This window comes from Diadema antillarum, unplaced genomic scaffold (genome assembly GCF_040938485.1).
Source record: "Diadema antillarum isolate AM-2024a unplaced genomic scaffold, OU_Dant_1.0 seq00000586_RagTag, whole genome shotgun sequence".
NCBI classification, from domain to species: domain Eukaryota; kingdom Metazoa; phylum Echinodermata; class Echinoidea; order Diadematoida; family Diadematidae; genus Diadema; species Diadema antillarum.
In genome coordinates this window covers 1,550,400-1,555,640 of record NW_027271520.1, presented here as the reverse complement: position 1 = coordinate 1,555,640, position 5,241 = coordinate 1,550,400, and the positions used below count along the sequence as shown (strand labels likewise).

At 39.1% G+C, this 5,241-nt stretch overlaps 1 non-coding gene across 1 annotated transcript; it reads left to right on the top strand.

Annotated features, from left to right (window-relative positions):
• Nucleotides 1-964: 964 nt before the first annotated feature.
• On the top strand, nt 965-1,037 carry Trnas-gga (transfer RNA serine (anticodon GGA)). Its single transcript has one exon. It is a non-coding gene; the product is annotated as a tRNA-Ser (tRNA).
• The last annotated feature ends 4,204 nt before the right edge of the window (nt 1,038-5,241 follow it).

Genomic DNA, 5,241 nt, shown 5'->3' with positions numbered 1-5,241 from the left:
GGGGGGGGAGGGGCCTTTGTCTTGTCTAAAGTGTATTTATTTTGACTTAATTCATCTTTATCAAGATTAACCGACAGTCGGACCAGTAGACCAACTCTACCATGACGTTCAGAGGTGAGTAAGGCGCTGTGTGAAGCAGACTAAAGCTTGTTTTCAATTGATTTTGTTTATTGCACCTTATTAGTTCCGCCAAGTAGGTTTTATTCTCGCCGTGGTTCGTTTTGTTTGTGTGTGGCCAATAATTATTGTTTAATTTTCGGGATAGGGGTCGCTGTGATAAAAGGCATAGGTTTCGGGTGGTGATCCGAATCATGATCCAAATCTAGTGTTTTACTTTGTTTTATGTATAATAATATGCATTTTTTTGTTGTTTTTTTTTGTTAAGGATGTGGGTACAATATTCTCTATGGTCTTCGTATCCTCAAGGCCTGGAACCTTAACTAGGCCGGGCTATTTGGTAGATGGTAGATTATACTGACGCTATAAGAGAATGATAATTGTGCCCCCCCCCCCCCCCCACACACACACACACACCACACAACATGTCGGCCAGAACTGTGGGCCTGATGGGCGTCACAAATTTGGTCTCAAAAGATGCTGGAGACCCGCAAAAAGGAAAGGAAAATGAGTCGTGAAACATTGCGACGATAACAGCATGCAGCGGGTACTAGCCATGATAAAAAATCACGAGCGTACATACTCGAGCAGAATCGAACCTATATGACCTCCTGGGGGGCATTTCATGAAGCGTTTTGTCAGATATTTCGTCTGACAAAATGTTAAAAGCTACTGAAATCCTTGCATCTGATTGGCTGGGAGCAAATTTGTCCGACAAGTTGTCGGACAAAAATGCTTCATGAAATGCCCCCCCTGATCTTCGGACAGGAGAGTACTGAATTCGAATTATTACGCAGTACCCGCTGCATGCTATAAGGATTTGAACCAAAACTTGCTGTCGGGTGGAAGCTCGGTGGTCTAGTGGAGATGACGCCTGTCCGGAGATCAGGAGGTCGTAGGTTCGAATCCTGCTCGAGTATGTACGCCCATGATATTTTATCATGGCCACTACTAAACACTGATCAATTCAGTGCTTAATTACGTCGATGTAGGGCACTTTGTCAATCAGTTGCCATGGATCAACGTTCTATCAAAATTAAAGTTTTGGTTTAAGCCTGAGAATTGAAGAGTCTCGAAATCTTCAAGACAGCAGCTTGGTAAAATGGAAAGTAGACACAATGAAAATGCAAACAAACAATCGATAAAGAGATAGTACATGCAAACAAACAATCGATAAAGAGATAATACATGAAGTTCCAACTAATATCATTTCAGTCCAATATTAATGTCTAATTTGTCCTTATACAATTTCGAAATTTATTTGACTTACTTAATACTGAATAATTTAGCACTACGATTCAAACACCTACGAAAAAGTTAGCCCAGGGTGGTCATATGAAACTAAAAGCATTTTTGTTTTTGCCTCGGTGTATCTTTCCATTTCATTCTATAGCACTTTGCATCGATGCGCATGCAGCAACATGGACCATTACTGTGAACTTTCCCTTGAACCTTGACATTTTCCTCAACTCTGAGGTGAGATCACGATCTTCTCTCTCTGGACTCGGGGCGATCTTACATAGAATTTAATCGACAGATGTTGTTTCGCAGTCCCTGTCTTAGCAGAAACGAGTGTTTGATAACTCGATTTGCGCGCCTAAACTTGGCCTAGCGGGCCGCGCAGATCCAGCTGCCGGTATAGGGCACGAGGCTGGGACAGAAATCGTGGAGCGTTAATTCGATGATTTTTCGCTAACAAGCCACCATAGAGCGTCCTAATGCGGGCTAATTGACGAGGATTTGCATTGGCTCACCGTGTATAGCGTGAAGAGAGAAAAAGTGCGCCGACTGTAGAATCTTCTGCAAATGACACTGGGGGAGAAGCATTACTTACAGAGGATTTAATATCGAAATGCATTGCTGTTTGTAGTTTGCCAATCATGGGGACGTCACAGGCAGATGATGAGCCATGGGTTAGCGCTGACATTTAGAGCATTAAGACGTGGTGGTCTAGGCTTCTGTGGAGGCAGAGTACGAGACATCACAAATATATACGCGATGATATAAGCGTGGTCCTAACACGTCTTCAAAATGCTGCTAGGCGCGTAATATGATAATAAATATAAATTGCATGCAGGAAAAATACAGTTTAAACTGTGACCGCAAAGTCAACACTTATAGGTAAACTTTAATATTAATAATTAATCCATTTTGGGGGAAAACATTGATGGGGGAACTGGATGGGTAATGTTTTTGCTCAACTGACATCTTCCCATCAATAATATCTGACTTGATCATAACAATAACGAGACGCAGGAATTGTAAGTATTCTCTTGGCTCATATTCTTTCCAGGCATTCACGACTTGGATGAAAGGAGAAAAAGGTGAAGAGTTTGTCCCAGACAGGCGGCTAGAAGAGAGAATTCCCGCCACATCATCCCATTTGGTTTTAATCGATGCCGATGTTTGATGCAGGCGACTACAAATCCATGTTTATCTCTATGGGGACGGAACATTCGGAAAATGTGTTTTCAATCGCTTCATCATTCCTTTCTTTTATGCCATATATCGGTATATATAATTCCTTGCGGCTATAACACGTCGACGTTTAAAAAGAAATGACATAGTTCGTTGTTTGTCGTCTCTTTCCAGGGTAGTACTTAATCCCATTCCGTCATCGCGAATTATTTTCTCTTAGTTTTTCTGTGAAAAGCTGTTCTTCATACACTCTTTGTAAACATTCTTGGCTCTTCCAGAATTGTTCGCCTTGCAAAACAAAAACAAAAGAAGAGAAGGTTCGTGCGGCGAGAGATTTTTTTTTTTTTTTTTTTTTTTTTGGGGGGGGGGAATTCGGATAGAAATACTAGTAAGAGAGAGATCATCTGAAAAGTGGTAACAGACAACATTCCGTAGCAATTGTCGGCTTAGAATTAATAGGCGGGCGTGGTAGGATCGGATTACGGTATAATCACATCCATCACATTATCACTACATTGGGATTTGAAGCCGTAGAGAGAGTAACAAACAGCCGAAAGGTGCGGTGGGAGCCCGTTTGAGATTGTCGGGGGTAGAATGGCCTAGTGTGATCCAGGAGGTACTTATAGTACCTCCTTGATGTTTCGAAGTTAACATCTCTTTCCAAAATACATAACAGACTAGTCGTATTACCATTGTTATCTTTCATTTTTGTCTCAATACTAAGGCCTTCTGGGAAACAGAAGCTAACCTAAGTAAATAAGCCTATTATTATTATCATCATCATTATTATAATCATCATTATTATTGTTGTTATTATTATTTTCATTATCATCATTATCATTATCATTATTATTGATATTATCAATTATTATTATTATTATTATTATTATTATTTCCATTATCATCATTATCATTATTATCAATTATTATTGTATTATTATTATTATTATTATTATTATTATTATTATTATTATTATTATTATCATTATTATTATTTTCGTTATCATCATTATCATTATTATTATTATTATCATTATTATCATTTCAATTTATTATAATTATCAATGTCATCATTATGGTCGTCATTCTGATCATCATTATCAAAATTATACATTTTTTGTTTTATTTTGTAGCATTGTCATTATTTTTATTATCCTAATCGTCATCTTCATCATCTTTGTTTTTAGCATTCATCAATGCCATTATTGTTACTTGCAGCAGTAATTGTGGAGAAAAGAAAGCAATAATGGCGTCGGTGTCATTACCATTAATACCATTGTCATTATCAGTACTTAAGTTATTGACATGACCATCATCATCATCACCGTCATCATCATCATCATCTTCATCATCACCATCACCACCATTGTCATTATCATCATCATCATCATTATAATCATCATCTTCATCATCATCATCATCACCACCACCATCATTATCACCATCGTCATCACATCACCATCATTACCATCATCATCACCATCATCATCACCATCATCATCATCATCACCACCATCATTACCATCATCATCATCATCATCATTATCCTCCTCCTCATCATCATCATCATCATCTTCACCATCATCACCATCATCAGCAACACGATCATCACCATCATCATCATCACCATCATCACCATCATCATCATCACCATCATCAGCAACACCATCATCATCATCACCACTACCATCACCATCACCATCATCATCAGCACCATCACCATCATCAGCAGCACCATCATTATCATCCTTCTCGTAATTCCTGTCGTCATCATCACCATTCTCATTATCATGCCATCGTTACGCCCATGATTCTATTTTGTGCACACATGCCTCTCTCACTCACTCAGTTCTTTCACCTTTTAGTCATGGTGAGATATGATATTTCAGCTGATCCCGATCGTCATCCTCTCAACCGCCGACGTCACATGTGCCCAACAACTCACTTACAGTAAAGCGTGGTGACATTAAACATGATCAACGATATGGCGTTACCCATTAACCTATACCATTTCGCCCCCTTCATCTCTTCTCTCTCTCTCTCTCTCTCTCTCTCTTTCTCTTTATATCTATCTCTCTTTCTATTCATCTATCATTCATCCGTCTATCTATCTATCCATCTATCTTCCTGTATGTTTCTCATTCTCTGTCTTTCTCTATCTTGTTTTTTTTCTCCTCTGGCAATGAGATTATAATGATGCTTATAGGATGTGTGTTAATAGATGTCAGCGTGTCTCAACGCATACCTACCAACCTACAATCATACACAGACTCAAAAAACAGTCTGGACATCCGTGGGGGAACCCTGTCGCGAGTGATTAGCGGCGAATGCCTTCTTGATTTTGGCAAATGTGGCGACGGATTGAGTTGCCCATTAGCTAGCAAGCTCACCCTCATCCTCGTCATCAACTCTGCTTTCCTCTATCCATGGAGGGGTAAAGACCAGGAAGAGGAGGCCTTGTTTAGGTGTGGTGTGAAACCTCTGACACTCAAGGTTGATGTTGTTTTCTCTTTTTTTTTAATAATCAAGACCTTAACGAAGATGAGGATTGAGTAGACTGCACTTAAAATAAGAACATGTTCGAATGCTCTTCAATTTGTTTTTTTGTGCATGATGGCTATATTTTATGTGCTATATTATGATGAGATTCACCGATGCTTGCATTGTGATTGATGTATTTTTGCAAAATACAGGGATGCCATTCAC